The sequence below is a fragment of the Anomalospiza imberbis genome, chromosome 17, assembly GCF_031753505.1.
Source record: "Anomalospiza imberbis isolate Cuckoo-Finch-1a 21T00152 chromosome 17, ASM3175350v1, whole genome shotgun sequence".
NCBI classification, from domain to species: domain Eukaryota; kingdom Metazoa; phylum Chordata; class Aves; order Passeriformes; family Viduidae; genus Anomalospiza; species Anomalospiza imberbis.
Genome location: NC_089697.1, coordinates 3,305,961 through 3,327,388, shown reverse-complemented (window position 1 = coordinate 3,327,388; position 21,428 = coordinate 3,305,961). Strand labels below are relative to the sequence as shown.

The window sequence follows — 21,428 nt, the reverse complement described above, 5'->3', positions numbered from 1 at the left end:
TAATTACTGATGATGATGATTATTATTATTATTTTATTATATCCTCAGGAACTTTTCTCCCTCTCTCCTTCTCCATGCTTTGAACCAGAGCATTAGATAATTCTCCTAACTTATAAGATGGGTAGGTCCAGAAGTTGTATTTGAAATATTATGTAAATAAATGTGAAAAAAAAATTCTAAAAGTGGCACAAGAAAAATATCAGCTGGCAAAAAATGCATTGTTCCTGATTACCAACATTGTATTTGGATCTGCAGCATTCCCTAAATCATGCCACACATAAAGTCATCTTACTAAGTTATAAAACAACTTAAGTGAGATTGTGTAAACAATGGAAAAAACTCAATTCCTATCAAGCAGGGGTTTTGCTGTCTTTTGGGAAATTCTTACACATAGGAGATGAGTGTGTGAGAAATATTTCTGGATATTCCAAAGGAAGGTAGCAGGTATTCCATTATATTGAGAAACAGACATTTGCCCTCATTTTCAACTCAGTATCACAAAATTCTCTGAAAAAAAGTACTTGAAGATGAATGTTAGTGCACAAGTTTAGGCATCACTATAGGAATATGAGTAAGCATAGAAAAATGTCACAAATAAATCATTAGGAAATAAATTTAGAAATCCAACACAGAGGCAGATGAGATGAGTGCCAGGCAGAACATTTGTAGAGCCACAAGAGCAAGGGGAATGTTGCAGAAATACAGAGCCTGGAATATATTCCTTTTTTCAAATGAGTAGGAAAATCTAATCTCTCCCTTTCAATCACTTCCCCCCAAGCCCTTCCAAAGTTTGTTTATTCAAATGAAACAGAGCTTGGGCCAAAATCTAACCAAAGACATTTAGTGCATCCCAAATCTCAGTTCTAATTCTGGAACTGCAAACACATCTCTGCTGAGATATGTCAGTTTTGCATTAAAAAAAAAAAAGTGGAACAGAGATTTCTGAATAAATTCGACTCAAAAGTTCCTGTGGAGTTGTACATAATATCTTAGTTTCAGTTTTTAAAATAATATTTAGAATTTAAAAATAAGCACATATCCTATCCTGAGAGCATGAATTGAGAGAGAATTAATAGTTTCCTGTTGATGTTACTTCACTAAACACCAAGGAGCATGAGATCCTTCCTTGCTCCATTTTATGGGGTCTAAATCTCACATCATTGCAAGAGGTTAATAATCTGCTTTCTCCTGATATTTGTTTCATAGTCAAAAATCAGCACATGATACATGTCACTCACTGAAGCAATCAGAAGAATACACTCCAGTCAACACCATTTATTAATGTCAACCAGAAGAGCAATTATATCTTATCCAACCAAAAATAAACAGACAGGCATCACATCTTTGATGACAGCTAAAACTATCATCTCTGCAGTTCTCATCAAGTCCCCACTGACATAAAATTGTACGGGGGTATGTGTGCTAGTTCTAGGAATCCATTACCTTGCAATAATCAGAAAACAAAATTTTAGAGAGATATTCTGGGCATGTGCATGGAAACAGAGGGAAATGAAGTACATAAATCTTGAATGAAAGAAAGGGGGAAAAAATAAAACACCAAAATGTATAATGGTTTCATTTGTCAAAATATACTCCAACGGCTTGATTTTTTTTAGATTCCCTACATGCCTGTAAATCCACTGTAAATCCATTACCATCAGAGCTCTGGTGAAAGCTGGATGCCAGAGAAGACTCAGTGTTGGCTGTTAGATGAAGTGAACCCAGAGACTCACAAAAGCATGAAACATTCAGCACTCTCCTCTGCTCAATGCCAGCCCAGGATGCTGCACTGCCCAATGCTTCTCTCCAAGTGAGCCCAGTCCTGGTGAGCACCAACATGTGCACAGAGCTGGGAGAAGCCCCAGGGATAAATCACTCACTTGGGGGATTCTGAGAGAAGTTTTATAGAGTTAGAGATAAAAACTGGAATGAGATGCATGTGCACTTGCCTAGATTTTTCTGCTATATATGAGAAGCATATTATTGGGTGGGATATACACATAATCCATTGGGTTTTGGGAAAAAAAAAAAAAAAGAAGGGAAATACAAGAGAGGAACAAATGGAACAAGATGAAGTGGAGAAATATTATTGTATTCAGTATTGTTCCCATGCCCTTAAAAACAGCACTGTCCCTTTAGATTGTCATCCTAAATTAGCACACTGAAGCCTGAAATGATCCTCTGATAGCACTTGATATAGCCACTGTTGAAGAATCCTAAAGCTTTCAGCCCAATTGTGGGAAATTCCCAGTAACATCCATTTTTCTCCCTTTTATGTACAAGTCTGGTTCCCAGTGGCAACAAAACACTCCAGGCAGCAAATTTCTAGATATTAATGAATTTCTCAGGTGATTTAAGCCACTTAATCCATGGCCTCATGCCTTATAGCACACACAAGTCAGGTTATAAGCACCCAGAAACGCATTCTGATGTGTCTTTATTGCTTAATTATCAAGGTGAGATGCTCATATTAAATTGGGCATTTAATTACAGCACACACATCTCCAAGCATTACCACCAAAAGATTTCCCTAGGTAAAGAATATAATTTATCTTATTTTCCCCATTGATGTTATTTAATTCTTGCATGACAGTAAATTTTATTTCAGAGCATAGTTTTAAATTTGCCAGATGGGTGTTGCAGCAGAAATTACAGACCAAGCTTTGCCTTTCCTGTGTTAATACAGGCCTAATTGCAGAGCTCTCCTCCATGAGTTTTTCTGTCAAGTCAACTCATATCAAAGCAAGGTGATCACAGCCCTACCCAGTGGGGCTAAATCCAAATCTCTTTGGGTGTGAGAAGGAAACTCTTTCCTCTAAACCCCTGCTGTCTGTTGGGCCCCTCAGTTTGGGAAGGACATTGAGATGCTCAAGAACATCCAGAGGAGGCAACGAGGCTGGTGATGGGCTGGGAACACAAACCCTATGAGGAACACTGAGGGAGCTGGGGGTGCTCAGCCTGGAGAAAAGGAGACTCAGGGTGACCTCAGCACTCTCTGCAGCTCCTGAAAGATGCCTGTGCTCAGGTGGGGTTGGGCTCTGTCTCCAGGCAGCACTGACAGAACCAGAGCACACAGCCTCAAGCTGCACCAAGGGAAATACAGGTTGGATAGCAGGAAAAAGTTTTTCACAGAAAGAGTGATAAAGTTCTGGAATGGCTGCCTGGGGAGGTGGTGGAGTCACCATCCCTGGGTGTGTTTAACAAAGCCTGGATGTGGCACTGGGTGCCAGGGTTCAGTTGAGGTGTTGGGGCTGGGCTGGACTCGATGATCTTGGAGGTCTCTTCCAACCCAGTGATTCTGTGAATTCTGTCCTGTACCAGCTGGGCTGTCACTGCTCAAGCTGTGACCTGCACGGGGAAATGTGGGTCTGTCCTGCAGCCCCGAGCAGGTGAGATGTGCCTCCTCAAGCCCTCCCCTCCCAGGGTTTTTCAGCTCCTATAAAACTAGCCACTTGGCAAAAGTACTTCCACTTCATTAATCAAGAGGCTCCACCAGCCTGTGAGGCACAGTGTGAGAAGAGATACAGAGAAAACAGATGGGAGCCAGTCCTAGTGTGTTACATGCACCGTAATTGTCTGAAGCTGTGGCATTCCTGACAGGTGACTGCCTCAGCTCCCCTTCAGTGACATGGCACAACCTCCTCACACAATCCAGCTGAGTACTTCACTAGCCCTAATGTTAAAAAGCTTTCCTAAAGTCTAAACTGAATCTTTCTTGCTGCTATTTAACCCCATTAATCTCTATTCCTGTCCACTACAGTCAGAAGGAAGAGATTACTCTCTTCTTTCATGTTCCTGAAGAATATTATGTTCTTTAAGTGCTCTCATCCCAACAAAACTGTTCTAATGACTAAATCTTGCCTTCCAGGTTGCTCAGGCTTTTTCAGTTGCTTTCTACATGTAACTCTGCAGTGTCCAAAACTCGATTAGCTTCTTCATTTAAAGCATTACTAAAATCTTATTACAGTCAAGAATAACTGTGTTAAGAAAAATTCTCCTCAACAGCTTCATGTCCCAAAGAAAACCAGAAACAATGCAAAAATCCCTGTCAGAGGACAGCTTAACCAAGCATACAGGTACCTGGTAGTTCTTCAGGCAGACCTCCTCTAGAACATCAGGACACACATTTTATTGGGTAAAAAGGATGATGACAGAGGAAGTTTCTCTTTCAGCACATTCCAAACAGATTCAACCCAAGGCACATTGTACTGCAAGACTTCCAGAGCCTCTTAAACAGCAATTGGAGCATCTCCAGCTTGCCTTGGAGCACGAGCTGACAGCAACAGTGACAAGAAGAAAACCTTGGGAGAATACTTAGTCAATTTTACAGTTTTGTGTTGTTCCCAAAATACCTGCTGGCCAGGTTTGCACAGAGCATTTCAAAGACTGGTCTACAGTGGGCAATGCCAGCTCTCCAGGATCTAACTCAGCCGCAAATCTAGGCAGGGCAGGGGAAATCTGCTGGAAGAGCTCAAAGAGTTTGCTGTAAGAAATCTGTATAAAGCACACACAGCAAGAAATGTACCCAGTGGTTGTGGAGTTCTTTGCTTTTGGGGCTTTTCACTTTGCTCATTTCCTTCCTTTCTTGTCAATGGATCTCTCTCTTGAAAGAGAGCTCAGTTTGGTCATTTCAGACTTTCAGGTACAGAATAAAGAACATATTCCAAGGACAGGGCTGCGCAGATAACATGGCACAGAAATAAGATTTTAATTTATTTAATGTCTCATTAACATATTTAACCAAAGACAGAGCAAGGCAGTCCCACTACACTGAATGTGTCAGAAGGGACTGCTGTTTCTGTGAAATATCAGGAGAGCAGCAGGAAGAGAAGAGCTTCAGCCCTCAATCTGTGGTGTCATGATCCACTCTGGCATATTTGCAAGATTCATGATAGACTTAGTGAAAAAGGAGTAGTGACTTTGTAATAAAGGAGAGACAAAAACGTTTTATTTCTCAAAAATATGGGAAGTTGATGCATTTGGAAGGAAAATAACCCAAATATCTGACAGTACTGTATGAGAGAAACAATCCCAAGCATTTTTTTCACATGCTGGACTCCACTCTTCAGAGGAGATAAATCATGGTGTGTTTATCCAAGTCCTGAAGGATGCGACCAATACACTCCTGACATTAATGCAGTTGCTTTGTACTGCCCCTTCATCTCCTCCTGCATCCCTTCAGCCACCACAGGTAAAGGTTACACCAGAAAACACAAAATTCCTCCCCTTCAAGATGCCACGTCTCTACTAGATACAGCAAACCAAAACAGGGACTTCCATGTCACACAGAACCTTATGCAAGCCCCATCCAAAAGATCACCTGAGGTCATTAGAAAGAACCATCTTCCCCATCTACACTTCAAATTTCTAACTTTACACTGAACCAAACTGTCTAAAACCTAAAAAACCATTTCTTTCTTCCTTTCTTCAGATACTTCAGGGCCTGTACTTGCTGAGAAAACAAAAGTCATTTTCTCTTCAAAGTTTATAGCAAGTTGAACTTGAGAGTTGCAGATGAGGCTGTTACTTTGGAGACAACAATTTTCACCTCAAACCAGGGACTGTGACATCCATAGACCCCCCCTTTCTGTTTGTGTGTGTGGGGTTTTTGCCAATTGCACCAAGAGCTTTTACATTTGTGGAGGAGAGAAAAAACAGTATTGTTGCATTAATTGTCTGACCGCCTGGATTGTGCATGGAATAATCTCTGAACGTGCATCAGTGATCAAAAATGGTCCCTAAATCCAAATGTATTGTCTGAAGTAGTGGCATCACATGTATTTCTGAGCACTGATATGGCAGAGTAATTGCAAAAGCAGATTACAGACACTGTGAGGGCACAGCAGAAAATCACTGAACTTCAGTGAGCTCTACCAGCCCTGGACTCACTCATGTAGTGGAGTTTGCAAATATTTTCCAGTGAAACAGGCATAAGGTCTTCAAGACCTTTGAGACATCAGTTTTAATTATGGCACCTTTTGAATTGCATGGGAAATGTGTTTTGCCTTTAAAATAGCAGTGCCCTTCCTAACTCCACACTTCTCTCTTCCCAAAACACACAGTACACACATTTTTTAACACGCAACAATGAAAAAAAATGTAATCTTGGGAAAGACTTTTCAAAAGAGGTTTTTGTTCAAAGCCCTGCAGTCAGCATGGGTGATAAAAAAGAACTCTTTGAACAGCTTAGATGTCTCACTTTGCCATAGAGGACTGTGGGTTTGATCTGCTAGCAATCACACATGTAATCCTTGTACTGCTATAGGATGTGTGATCCCTTGTTTCTGACCCAGTGGACATTCTTTGAACCAGGCCTTGAACAAACTCTGTATTCATCTGAAAAAACTCTGTAAGCATCTGAATGTCACTGAGTGTTGTGAGCATTAACAGGGACAGTCACATCTGTGCAGATAGCAATGGTTCATTTGTGGATGCACATTCCACCTCATGGAAGAAAGAGGAGAATAAAAAGAGGAACCTGGCAATAAACAACCTGCTCCAGGTCAGAGACAAAACACAGAATGTTCAAAAAAGAAAAGAAACAAAAGAAGTTCTTACTGGGTCCTGCTGTAATTTGCCCATTTCAAAAGTAGACCAGCTGCTATCTAATATAAAGACCTCTCCTATACAGAGAGACCACAAACAATAAAAATAAATAAAAATAGGGGTTTTTTTTTGCTTTTTTTGTTCCTTAAATGAAAATGTATTCTCCAATCCTGTCAAGCCATGAGGCATAAAATTGGAGTATGGAAGATTTTTTAATTGTGATTTAACAATTATGGAATCTTACATGAACTTTTCCCATCCCTGGGCACAAAAATGCAAAGATATCCTTGGACACGAAGCTATGGGAAAGCTCAGGATGCCTGCATAGCCAAGTTAACACAGCAGTTATGGGAAGTTTATGGACGAATGTCATTAAAAGAAGCCAGTGCTCCCTTAGCTACTGAAGATTTTGGTCATGCTCATGTTCTGGCAGCAGCTTAAGGTAAGCACTGCTGTCTCAGTGAGTGACCCCACTGTGACTGAGCCACCACAGCCAACTCCAGTTCAGCCCCCAGTGACCCCTCAGCACAGCAATCACAGGTGTAGGAAAAAAAGAGTGGGAAAGCAAAGCACCACTGTTGGAGGACAAAATCAGAGACATCTTCACTAAATGTTACAAAGCAGAAGGACACAGAGTCCCCAGGCAGGTGCAAAGGAGAGCCCTTTATTGCAAAAACCTTTTTTAGTAGTTACCTCATAATCAGTTACATCCCATTTAAAGCACAACAACCACCATAAATCACGAAGTGAGCACGTGATGGTTCTACAACTTGTTTTTCTACCTCTAATTCAGCTAATTTCCAAGAGCCTTTTCTGCTTAGCTGAAGTAGCAGGCCTGAGCCATTAAGGGCAACAAGGCCTTCCTTTTGTAAGGTTTTATCTGTATACAACAACTAAACAACCTCTGATACAATATTAACCTACTAAACATCCTGAACCCCCCACTGCAGACTCCTGAGAGGCCTGGAGGCAGATTTTGGTTCAATGCTCCTTTGCATCCATGTGCAAATCCACCCCCATGGCTCAAGGCTCTCTGGCTCTAAGACCTCTCACATCTCGGTCTTATTTCAAACAAAAAAGTGCACACAGTTTTTTTTTTTTCCTAGCAAAGCATAGAAGGTGTTTTTCCTGAGTTCTGTTCATAAGCCTAGATAATTGTATTAGCTTGCTATCTCATTGGGATTGACAAAAAATGACATAAAACATTGCAACAAAATAATCTACTTTGAGTTATGTTACATCTCCATATACACTCTGATTAGTCCTGGTAGCTTCAAAATTGCCCTTTAGTCTTCAATAAATAACTGAAATTCAATTATTTTGTACTGTCAATTATAAATGTTCTTCAGATTTGTTACACACTGACAGCCCTTCGGTAAAACCAAAACCCACGAGCAGAGCAGTGCAGAGCACCTTGTCCTCCAGGAGCAAAAGGTGTTTGACAGGGACACCACAGCCCCTTGTATGTAGTTCTGGTGAGACAAACTCTGTGTCAAAGCACCTTTAGAATGACAGATCAAAAGGAAAACCTAACAAAAGGGACAAAAGAAAAACCTAAGGGAAAGGGGTGCTCCACACCAAGGGTTACACCCACAGAAACCAAAGCAAGTTGTGAACCCTATATGAAGTTTGGGGCACCCCACCACAGCAGGATTACAGAAATCCTTGGATAGAAGCAAGGAAGGTCCTCCCTGTCACTGCAGCCATTTGAAGATGTCCCTTGCTTTGGTGTTCCACCTTGACCTACAAGCACCAGAAAAGCTCCAACCTAGCATTTGTTCATGAGTGAGGTGAAGAACCTGCTGAAATGAGCAAAACACACTAATCCTCAGAAAGGTACTGGAGAACTTGTTAAAAGGAGAGGTACAGCAGTGGCCAGCAGCAGGACGTGCAGCAATGCCCCAGTGTGCACCAGCTCGTTTGGAAAGACATTTCCTGTGGCAGGCACATTCTTCTCTCTCTCTCGGGATTTTTTCAGAGAGGAGCACAGAGAGAAGAAAGAGAAAACAATTTCTATTTCTGCTCCTTGTTTTTCCCATGTGGAATGTGTTTGGAGAATTGTTTACCTGGGGTGATTGCTGGATTGGATTCTGGTAAGGATTGTTTGAGCTGATGGCCAATCCAACCCACCTGTGGCTGGACTCTTGCGAGAGGGTCACGAGTTGTGAGTTAGTTAAATATGGTAGTTAGAAAAGTGGGTATGCAGTTTTAGTAACTCCTTTAAATAGTATATTAATGTATTATAGTATAGTTATAATAAAGAAATTATTCAGCCTTCTGAACTGGAGTCAGACATCATCATTTCTTCCCACCAGGTTCACCTATATTTACAATAATTTCCAACTAATCCAGCTTGGCGGAGGGAACCAATCTCACCCAATCTTCCCTCTTCCTCCCAAACCAATCGCTTGGAAAACCTCCCCCATTCTTCTGACCTGCTGGTCAAGAATATTCCATGGCAGGCTTTGAAAGCAGTAAAATCCTCAGAGAACAGGGGAAAAGCTTTTGAGGTGAGGCAGGGAAAAAGAAATAAGTATTTCAGTTCAGGCAGTGCAAATGGTAACTAGATTAAGCATCTAAGGAGTCTTTAGCCTTTGCATGGATGCCCAACCAAAGGACATGTGGTAATGGGCCAGCCTTGGGTGACTGAGGGATCAGAAAAGAGATAAACAATCCTTTCCATTTATCACACCCTCCTAACTCCATTAATCCTGAAGGAGAGGTGTTAAATGGATTGATCTGCATCTGGGCAAGGTTGGGGAGGGGTGGGAACATAAGAGGAATATTCTCATTTATGGAAGAAATAAAACCAATGGGTCACACAGCACTTTGGGTCTGCAGGCCAGGCTGGCAGAGACTCCATGCCAGAACCAGCAGCACAGGTCTCCGGGGTACAGTCACTAAACTGGTATTGTACTGTGGAGTTGTCATAGTTGGTCCTTTTGCTCTTGTCACTGTTATCCATTTAACATCAACAATTACCCCTGGCATTGCCAATGTGGAGCTCCAGGCCCAGAAACTTGAGCAATGGCCATAGAGTCTAAGACAATGTGAAAATTACCAAAAAACCAAAATTTTGACATAATCAGAATCATATTCGGCTAAAATTAGTGTTATAAGCAATACATAGCAGTGGAGGTGGCATTGCATAAAATACACTTAATTTACAAAATTGTATTTTTTAAAAAAACCAACCTCAAAACCCAAAACAATCAGCTGAAACCTACCACTACTATCCAGTAGTTTAAAACAACCAAAGGTAACCGTTATAGACCATTGTGTCGAATTTCACTGTTCCTTGAAGAAACCATCACCTGCCCTCTAACACCTCACATTAAGTACCAGGGAGTTCACTCTCTCCATTGTCCTGAGAAGGATATTTCTCCTGCTCCTACAAGACCACTGTCCCCAAAACAGCTGGATTCAGTTTGAGTCGCACAGCAGCAGTGGCCAACGTCCAGCTCACTGAGCTCAGTTTGCTTTTCACTCTGAAAAGCCATAAGGAGGAAAATATTCATAATAATAAAAAAGAATTTAATGTGCATGTCCCACTGGCATCAATCAATAAATCAATCAACCAATCCCTGAGTGCCCTGATTCAGGAAGTCTGTGGGAGACAAAGACTGGGATACAGGAGCTGGTGGTGGGTTTTTATGTCACTGACAACCTGCTGTGCCTGTGACATCCACACCCAGCTCATTCCTAATTCCTTTTCCCCCCTCAGCAAAGCCATGCTCACATCCCCTCTTGCACATTAACAGAAATCAGGAGCCCAGAGGACTTAGCAGCTGCTAAGCACCACTACTATGCATTCAATCCTGAATCCTGAATTTATTATATATCACACACCATCTACGTAAGAATAGTGGCATTTAATATTCCATACAAAATGTTGTAGTACCAAGACCAATAAATATTACTCAACCAACCAAACCAATTTGGTTTTCAAACAATTATCACCCAGTACCTGTTTTGGGATGACAGCAACTGGTTTCTTCATTTTTCAGCAGGAAGGCTGCTGCCTGTGCCCCCAAACTTTTAAAAATGGGCTGTTTAAGGAAAAAAGTTTGATAGTTCAGCAAAACTGCTATTTTAGAATGGAAATGTAGAATTCTACAGAAAAAGCAGATTTTTAGTACTGCACATCCTTTTATCTTTGGGTGGCATCAAAGTCAATAGTAAGGTGCCCACTATGGAGGATACATCCAGGAGTTGAAAAATTTCAATTTAGGGGCAAGCTGATATACTGAAAAAAAAGCTTTGATTTTTCCTTAGGCTGATCTTTGAAGTTTATGCCACTGCAGACTCCATTTGCTGTTCTTACATCTTCAAAGGCATCTAAAAAACATCTCCAGCCACACTTTCCTCTAACAAGTTAAAAGACAATGAAGGCATGAACAATGAAGGTACAATCAAAAATATTTTTCCCAGTCTTTGAGGAAGGAGAAAGGAAAACAAAGCAAAAATCTTGGTTTCCAAGCTGTGGCCACCTTCACACATCTGAGCACCACCAGGCTGGTGTGTTATCCCTGCCTGGATTCTCTGCAGCAATATTTTCATTTCAACCTTGCTGTCACATAAGAGATGCCACAATATCAAACAGAATTTATAGACACAAACACTGCTCTTGCCAGCAGCTACAGCCGTAAAATACAAATATTCTGCTTGCTCCTTATTGTTTAATTTTAAATACACAGGGAGCGAAACCAAAGTTTGAGTCCATTCATTCTAACATTATTAGCAGGAAGCTCAATTAGATTTTGAGTTGAGCAGACAGATATCTAATGTTGTCTTCAGCAGCCCAGCATAAAGGTAAAACATAAACCAGTCCAAGTCAATAAGGAATATGTCTTTGCTGTGCTCCTGGCCATTGGTGTTTGAAGGCACTGTGGCAGTAGAAAGCTCAGATACCTCCTAATTAGTCACAATGGGTAAACTGAATATTTACCTGTTGGCTAGCCTTGGCTTTATAAAATATTTACAGCTATACACACAGCCCAAAGAATAAAATATTTTCCTTTTTTTTTGCCATTTTCTACTTCACAGTGCTTACCCCAAAGTTAAAAAACGTGTGGATTTTGCTCAGAAGTCACTTTAAGTCTAAAAGAACTACTTGAAACCATGCTACTGGCTCCTTCTGAAACACTGGCTACTGAATGATTCTGCTTTCATTTTCCAAGGAAAAAAATGTCTTGCAGGTACTCAGCAATCTCATTTCTGATATGGGAGAAGTACAGGGTGCAGGGAGAAATGATTTATGTGGCTTTAATGTGATGTGAGGCAAGCATGAGATATTATTAAGATATGGTCAATAGCACAAGGACATTTGAGAGCCCTTATGTTTGAACACCTTTGTGGTGTTTCAATGCATCAGCTTCAAAAATTAGTTTTTAAAATAGGATCAAGTGATTTGAAATATCTTGGAGTAAAATACATCTCATCTAACACGTTCCTGATGAAGCACAAGCAAAACAGAACACCAAAATGTATCAGTATGGCTGTGCTACAATGACATGGGCAGATAAGAGGCCCCTCTCCAAGTGCCCACTTTCCCATCAAATCATTTGTTTCCTCCCCATAATTTCTTCCATTCTTATATATCTCTTTTAAAGCATCAAATCAGCTGTAAGATGCCATTGACATTTCTTTTTATTGTAACTCTAAAGAAACTCAAACAGTAGCTGCATTTATGGTAAAGAGAACTGGAAAAGGTCAGATAGCTGAAAAAAGTGCTTTTTCTACTAAATGCCCAAAGAGAGGAGGTTTTTTTGGTCATTTCACAAAGCAGTTGAAGAAACCAACCATCTGATGGTGAATATTTCACAGAAAAGATCACTGAAAATGCAATTCCTTCCACACAGCACAGATCATGAACTTGGATGCTGCTTCTAACACATTTTCTGGGCTTTATGCAATAACAGGTAAAATAATACCTCATGGACTGAGGTAACTGAGAGCCCAGACAGGCACAGTTTGTGGCCTCCAAAAATAACCAGTGTTCTTCTCCACAAAAAAATAACGGTGTGCTTAAATGGGATCTTCCACCTCTGCAGTCAGAGCCTTTTGGGATTTGAATTGTTTCCTGTCCCCAGCTCTGCCTGGCTGCAGTCACCTGGAATTCTAGTCACTGTTCTACAGCTGAGTAAAGAGCACAGGTAAAATTACTGAGGCTATTCACAAAAAAAGAAATAAAGTCACCTCTGTGTGACACTACAGAGCCCGGAGCCTGCCCTTCCCTCATTTCACATTCTGTATCCTCGATGACTTCACTCCCTCCATGAAACACAGGAGCAATGTGACAGCAGCTCTTCCCTGGTGTGCAAATACCATTCAGGGGACATTTTTCCCCTGTCATTTTCTGCTGCTGAAACATTTCTGCTCTACTTCAGAACTGCTTATGCTCCCAGGACTGTGATATATTGTGATTTTCTTTTTGCAGGAAAGTTGTCACCACTTTTATTCCCTTTCAAATTGAATTTTGTATTGATTAAAGGTCCAGGCAGACTGTTTAGTTATCCCTTATGAGAAAGCATCCCACAAAATATTTAATTTTCTATTACATTCTATATGTAGTGTTTTCATACCATTGTATAGAAACTAACACTTAATTTTATTCCTGCTATAGAATTTTATAGGGAGGCCTTAAAAATCTTTAGGAGTAGGCATAATTCTTTATTAATTTCTACTGGTTTTTAAAGTAATTCCTGCAGGACCTCTTTGCTTTCATTCTTCATAAATTCTTCAGATATAGTTCACAGAGGTTGTCTGAGCACGTGCAGAGGATACAGAGCACAGTAACTTTGGCTTTTGTTTCCACTCTGAGTTGGAACAATTTGAGTTCAGCTGCCCGGGGTCACTCAATTATTTCTCTATTTACAAACAGGAGCCAATGCTGCTGTTCAGCTCCAGCTTCTTGACCCACCACAAAAATATGTGAAAAGAGCTCTTCTTTTCGGAACAAATATTATCCCTCCACCAAGAGGCTTGAGATGCTGCTTCCCATCAACAAGGGCTGAATAAACATTAATGACTCAAAAACCAGTGGCCAGACCCTGGCACAGGGTGCCCAGAGCAGCTGTGGCTGCCCCTGGATCCCTGGCAGTATCCAAGGCCAGGTTGGATGGGGCTGGGAGCACCCTGGGACAGTGGAAGGTGTCTGTGCCCATGGCAGGGGTGGAATGCATGAGCTTTGAGGTCCTTTCCATTCTGTGGTTCTCTAACCTTTTCATGCCAGTTATTTTACCCCATGCTCAGAAAGAGTTCAGTTGTTCTTGTGCATGGTGCATTGAATTGTGTCCTCTTTGAGTCCTCTAAGAAATTGTATTTGTCACCCTACATCTTGTTTTTATGAATACTGTGATCACAAGGGATCACAAGCTACCAACTTTCATGACAAGTAACAGTTTTAAACCAGGATTAGTGGTGGCAAAGGAAAACAAGGGGTTAGAGAACAGAGCTCATCTTAGCATTTAAAATTTCCAAATCCAATCACCAGATTTCCATTCAAAAATATACAAATTACTCATTTTATGTTTAGGAAGCAGAAGACCCTTCAGCCAAAACAAATAATTTACTATTTATGGCATTTGTTGAGGGACCACAAGCACAGCAAGGAAGGACCAAAACTGTCAAACAGTGAATTTGCATTAAATTATTTTCCCACCCAATGCCAATTCCTTTGAAAGCAGTTGATGTGCCCCTTTTAGTTATGTATGGTTTGAAGTGCAACTGCCAGAAGAAATCTAATACTTGATATGGAAATAGACCACAATGGGTCACATAATTCAATACACAACACTAGGGGAGAAGGGAAACCTTGCTGAAAATTCAGCAATCACTTCAAGGGATGCACGGGGAAGATTAGCAGTAACACTGACCCACAGGGGCAATTAAATTATACCTATTATTAAATTAAATAAATGCTTAATGAAGGATTTTGAAGTACAGTCCAGTTGGACTCTTGCATCAAAACACAGTCAACTTCAGCCAGCCATAGAATGAAGGAAAATGTATTGCTAAATTTAATTTTACTAATGATCTTCAGTTACAGAGACAGGATGGTGCTGAGAGGGTGGTGAGCACCCACCTCCCACCAGCCACTGCCATCAGCAGCTCCCTGCCAGCACAGACACTCCTCAAACATCTTTGTCATGGGTGACACGTTGATTTTCTGTACTGCAGGACTGGCCTGGAACCCAGTGCACAGAAAGAGGAGAGCCTGACAATACAGGAGAGAAGAAGGCAGCCCAGCATTACAGCAGTGGCCTGGGGGCAGACCCAGAGTGTTTTCAAGCACTTCTCCAAAATATTTTTCAAGTACTTCACACTTTCAGAAGCCTCTATAAAATGCAGGCAATGCTTTCACTATATTGTTGTGGTCACTGACATAAAATATGGTCTGGAAACACCTGAGAGTGTTTTATTGTATGCCCTTAATAGGGAGTAGCCTGAAGGTTCACAGGCTTAATAGTGAAAAAGACCCCTGCTGTTTCCCAGACTTATTTTTCTGTGGCTTGCCATTACCATCAGCCCCATCCCTGCACTATATTAATGCTGCAGAGTTGTACATTTGCCTGTACTGACACATACATTTTATCCTTCTGCCACTTTTTTCATCCTCTTTCGCCTACCTACATATCATCTACCACTGTATTTGTTACCCATTTAAATCCCCATCCTGAATCTCAAAGAACAACCATGGATTCAGGGACACTGATCCGGGATCATTCAGGATTTCCTTTTTAAGAAAGATAATTAGCTGCTATTCTGTGTCTGGTTATGACAAAACAGATGCTGTTTTGTTGTTAAATATTGCTGTTAAAAGGATTTTTATATTCTGCTCTGCATCCTCTGTGGCCTGAGATGCAAATATGGCCTAATTCTTTAAGCTGTGTGCATATGGGGACTTAAAAAAAGGCAAAGTGCTGTTCCTGGAATTACATGCACAAGTGCTAAAAAGCAGGGGGAAAGGGTTTCTGCAGGTCCATGCAGACAGGCAGGGCATGATGTGGGAGGAAGGAGAGCCAAGAGCACAACTCCTCACCACCAGAGCTGCCTGGATGTGCGCTCATCCTGTTTGCCTGATGCCCAAGTTTCCCTGAAAGCTTTGGAAATTAATACTTTATACACAGAACATATACACACACACACAATCCATCAACAGAGCATCCACAGAAATGAATCAAAATTCAAAAGACATGAATGTCAAATTATCTGCACCTTTATATTACCCAAGTCTCTTCCAGGAACTGAAACATTGTCTTTATGCAATTTCTTTTATCACTTTGCTGGCAATATTCCCTGAGCCAATCCAAGAGTCAGGTTTGCTCTGCCAGGATCATCTACATTTAAAACCTTTCAGCTTTTAGAACATGGAACACCAGCAAATCACAAAGTTATTTCAAGTGTATCAGGTCCCACTTACTCCATGCCATTGACCTTCATGTCTATAAAACCAAATTCTAACGCCCACATGGTTGCCCTGTCTGTGCCTGTGTCTGCCTGGTTTCTCTCTCCTGTGATCCATGCTGCACAATAATCCTGGTTCCTTAGGTTGCATGTCTTATTGCACATGAAATAAATCTCCAGACAACACCCAAGCAGCACCTACATTTTTGTTTGGTTTAAAAGAAAAAAAAGAGAGCAATCTTGTTCCTGTCATGTTTGCTCTACGCTGAGCTACAAAAATCAAACCAAGGGTTGTGGCTGCCTCAGATTTTACTTTTTTCTCATCTGTGGAGGTGACAGGAGAGGCTTCAGTTCTGACTCTTGTGGAAACTGATGCCAGCAAAGCAGCAATCCTAGGCAAAACCCCTCCTCTGCCCCGTGGGCCTTGTTGGGATGCTCCAGCTTTCCTTGGATGTAGCTCTGCTGGAAAGCACCTGGGATTTCAGCCTCAGGAACCTGCTCCTCACGGACCTTCCTGCCAGTAAGTTCACACACAACAAGGGGTCTTAAACAAAAATGCTATCAAGATCATGGATCTCATTTCATGTGGGAGGTAATTTTTCTCAGTATCTGCAAACTTGAGTTGTTTCTTGTTTTGCTATGTGTTTTTTTTATTTTTCCTGATTGTTTGGGTTTTTAATATTTTAACACTTTGGGGCACTTAGCTTGCTTTGGGCTTAGTTTAAATACATTTTCTTACAGATTTTAGTATTTCAAGCTGTAGATGTTTTTTACATTTTAAACAAACTCACATTTATGATCAGGAACTTGTTGGTCTGAAACTTTTGGAAAGAATATCCTGCATCCACTATTGCAGGGCCAAGATGTTGCAGGCATGTCACTTAGCTGGACAGATTACTCTAAGTTATGTACCTGGGTATTGAAAATAGGAGGAGAAAAAAAAAATCTTTCTCATAGTTTTGCTTGTATAACTGCAGCACCAGGCACTGGATAAAACATGTCCTTTCTGAACTGTAGCTTCTCCCAGACCAGGTAAATATTACTTACTACAGCCAACCATCCCTCAAAAATCAGCCTTAAATGCAAACCTGGTATTTTTTCCTGTAGCAAATTCAGTTATCTTTAACTTCAGACTGAAAATTAACTTCCCCAACTCTAAGTTTCAGTTGAAAGTACCAGAATCCATCTAAAAGCACGCTCACATAAATTATAAATTCTAAAAATTAACCTCATAAATTAGGAATGTAACTCATTCTTTTCTCAATCTCAGACCATAAAAATTGAAGGAGTTCAATAAAGCAAAATTCACCTTTTCACCATGGCCTGATTCACAGTCTTCACTGAACATGACTCAGGGAAATGATTCAGTCTTAGAATCAGGCACCTTCCCCCAGTCCAGGGAGAGCAGGGTGTGCTGCAGACACATCCCTACAAATGGGACCTGCTGGTCACAGCTCCTTGTGTTCAGCTGCCTTTGACCATGGAACTTTTAAGTGAAAGATGTGCAATTTCACTCTTTAAATTGTTGCTGCTACCACCAGAAAGGGGCTGAGAAATATCATAGGATGGTCTGGATTCAAAGGGACCTTAAAGATCATCCAGTGCCACCCCTGCCATGGTCAGGGACACCTTCCACCATCCCAGGCTGCTCCAAGCCCCATCCAACCTGGCCTTGGACACTGCCAGGGATCCAGGAGCAGCCATGGCTGGAAGGCTTGGTGATGGTATTTAGAGAAGAAGAGAAGCTGAAGTGGAGCATCTTGCAAAATAAATTACCATAAATTAAATGCTAGACTGCTAAGAAACCTCCTGGGCTCTTTAAATTTGTACTTTTTTATTTCTGACTCCTCAACAGAAAATCACAGACTAACTTTATCATTTAAATCTCTAACACAGCAAAGATCAAAGTTGGGTGCTGAGGAGCTCGTCTGTTTGATGAGCTAATCAGCAGAATTGACTCGAGTTTTTGGGGTTTTAATAATGTAAGAAACAAAGGCAAAAGGCAACTAAAACCACAACTCTACAAGCACCTTGTGAGCACCTCCTTGTTAATCTAAACCTGAACAGGGCACAGCTGAAGAGTTCCCTCCACAACGCAGAAAGCGCTGTCAGCAGCAGAGCAATCCTCCAGGGCTCTGCATCTCTGCTTGTTTCAAGACCACTCTGCCTGTAGTAACTAATTCTTCCAGCCTGCAGGACCTCTCTTTTCTCACATGAGACACAACACAGTGAGCTGAAGTCTGGTACAATGAATGAGGTCTCCCACATCCCTTGGTCATGTCCAGGAGGCTGAGAAGATCTTTCCAGCCACATCCCTTAATGAAGCTTCCCTAACCAGGTCAATGCTAATTACAAGTGTAGCCACAAGATGTTGTCATTTTGAGAAGCAAGTCCCACTGCCATCCCCCCAGAGCTTTTGGGATGTATCTACATGAACACATCTCCACCTGAACCTGGTGTGTGAAAAGGTGACTCACCCAGGGGTGTGTAACCACAGCTCACACTGTCCTGCCCAAGCCATCCAGCAGCAAATTATATTTTAATATTAATAATTTCCTCTCATTCCTCTCCTGTCTACTCTGCAGTGACTGACAAACTTTGCCAGCAGCCATTCATAAACAGGACAAAACGAGGTTTTATGATTTCTCTCAAACCAAGAAACTCCCAGGAAGAAATATGAATGCAATGGAGAGCTGTTTGAATCAGGTGATACACATCCACCTTCTCATCACTTTTCAGTCATTACCTGAGACAGCAGGAATCTAAAGCAGAATGTTAGGAAAAAATTCTCCACTGAAAGGGTTTCGAGGCATTGCAACAGGCTGAGCAGGGAAGTAGTGAAATCACCAAATCAGCATCCCTGAAAGCATTCAGAAAACACACAAATGTGGTGCTCAGAGATGTGGATTAGTGATGGGCTTTGCAGTGTGGGTCAAGGGCTGGACTTGTTCTCTGAGCACTTTTCCAACCTTTCTAATTTTATTATTCTATGCTCATAAGAATTTTAAAGAATAGAAGATACTGACCAGTAAAAATTACCAACTGACAGGGATATGAACTCTGAATAATCAAAAATCCTCCCTATCAGGGCTTGAATTTTGGGGGTTTTTTTCCTTATTATTTTAAGCTCCTAAAACCATAATAGGAGATGCCAAAAGCTCTGCCTGCACATGAGCTGAGAAAGGTGCATTAAGGCCTTTTTCCTTTTCAAGCTGCAGTGTGAACAGCAACAAAGAGCATAAAGGAGGAACCAGCTCAGTCTGTAATTTTAATTCACAAATATCTTGCGAGTGCCATTGCAGAATCCCCAAGCAGTTCAGAAGAGTGAGATTACAAAGCAATGCTAATATGTATCAGGACATCATCTGTATGGATAAGGACATAAAGACACTGCAGGATGGAAAAGCCAACATGCATTTTTCACACCAAGCAAAGCAGCCCATCAATACAAACTGGTGTTCACTCAGGGCTCCTTTGCAAATGGAGCTGTAATATTGGGCCATGGCAGCAAGATGCATTTTTGCCCAGCAGTTTGCATCACAAAGAGCTTTATTAAAGATTCCTGTTGAACGAGAAGACAGTAACCTGTAATATTCCCACTTTTTATCAGGCTCCTACTGAACCAATGGGCAGAAAAATGTGTCCAGCACAAGTCGGGGTAGCAAACAAGGAACCTCATTGATTGCAGGCACACAAGGACTCTGGCTACTGCAACAATGCACTGAAAATCATTGAGGTTATAACAAAGCCAGTGGAATAATGGCAAAATTGTACTTTAGATTTCCAATGAGAGCCTGCTGCTGCCTGCTCTGGACAGACAGCCCTGCATGTCCAGTGTGCTGGGCACCAGACAGAGCCTGTCCCTCTGGGAGGCCCCGAGCAGCAGATGGAGCAATTAGCTCCCTGCCCCTCAATATTGCTGGGTTCTGAGCCCGGGATGCCAGGGAGGATAATTGCTTCCCCAGCTCTCCCAGAACGTGGTGCATTGTTTACTGACAAACTCTCTTCTCTCTCAAAACATGAAAGCCCAGGGCAGGAAAGCATTTGTGTACTTCTATAAACATAGCTAAGCACAAAAATTCATTCCCAGTGTGACATCCAGCACTTTTGAGGTGAGTTCTGAGCCTCTCTGGCCAATACAAAACACAGCTGTGTGAGATATTCCTCGATGTTGTATTTTTGTGTGCTAAAATAGAGCCTTAAGAGATATTTCCACCTCATTTTCACAAAAATTATGGGTCATTATATAATGTTCCTGGAGTAAAACATTTGCTAGGTCTTAGTCTCTCAGTGGCCATATTTCAGTAGAAAGCAATTTAATTTGTATTTGGCTTTGTGGACTGTAGATCAAATCTTGGCTATAAAATGATAATTAAACATTTGGAATTAATTGCTATTATGGCCTTGACATTTAAACTTGCCAGTTTTCCATTAAAGACTGTTACAGCTGCTTCAACCTCTCCTGATTTATCTCTTCTCTACCACGTTTTTTCTAAAATTAACGTAAAACATTTACAAACACATCACAACCTACGTGTTCCCTCGGATATCACTGCACACAGCTTGTTGCAGCACTGAACCTACTCTGGTTTAAGATCCTTCCACGCTAAGAACAACAGATTTTAAAACACCAGGTCACTCCCAGTGAATCCAACCCTTTCAAAATAAACCTTTAGGCACCACAAACCCAGGTTAAGAAGTTAGGGACCGCTTGAGGCAGTTTCAGGGATGCTTGAGGCAGTTTCAGGGATGCTATCCCAATCCCACGTGAACAGACTGCCCTACATGTGATTGATTGCTCTCAGAGGAGAGCTCAGGAGCCTGCAAATCTCTCCTGATGGAAGCACCTTTAGCTGCTGTTGCTGCTGTCTCCATTGCTCAGCCAGGCTGTTCTCTCAGCACAGAGCAGTGTTTTCCCCTGCCTGCTCTAACAAGGCAGGGATGATTAGTGAGGCACAACAGGGACTGAGTTTATTTCCCAGACATTTTATTCTGGGTAGGCTCAATTTTACTGCTTTGCAGCATCATAGTGAGCGGAGAATGCCAGAATGGTATGGGTTGAAAGGAACCTTACAGATCATCTCATTCCACCCCCTGCATGGGCAGGGACACCTTCCTCTTGCCCAGGGTGCTCCAAGCCCTGTCCAGCCTGTCTTGGGCACTTCCAGGGATCCAGGGGCAGCCACAGCTGCTCTGGGCACCCTGTGCCAGGGCCTCCCCACCCTCACAGTCAAGGATTTCTAGTATCTAATCTAAATCTCCCCTCTGCCAGCTCAAAGCCATTCCTCCTTGTCCTGTCACTATCTGCCCATGTAAAACTTGCTCTCCATCTTTCTATAAGCTCCCTTTAGGCACTGGAAGTGGCTCTAAGATGTCTCCAGAGTCTCCTCCAGGCAGAGCAACCCCAAGTTTCTGCCTGTCTTTCCAGGAAAGGTGCATTACCTATAATACATTCTATGATTTGAAATTATTTA

General features: G+C 41.6%; 1 protein-coding gene across 1 annotated transcript in view; it reads right to left on the bottom strand.

Moving 5' to 3' along the window:
• The window catches only part of PTPRT (protein tyrosine phosphatase receptor type T), a 444,327-nt gene that overhangs the window by 178,271 nt on the left and 244,628 nt on the right, over positions 1–21,428 (bottom strand). The gene's annotated exons all lie outside the window — the stretch shown is intronic.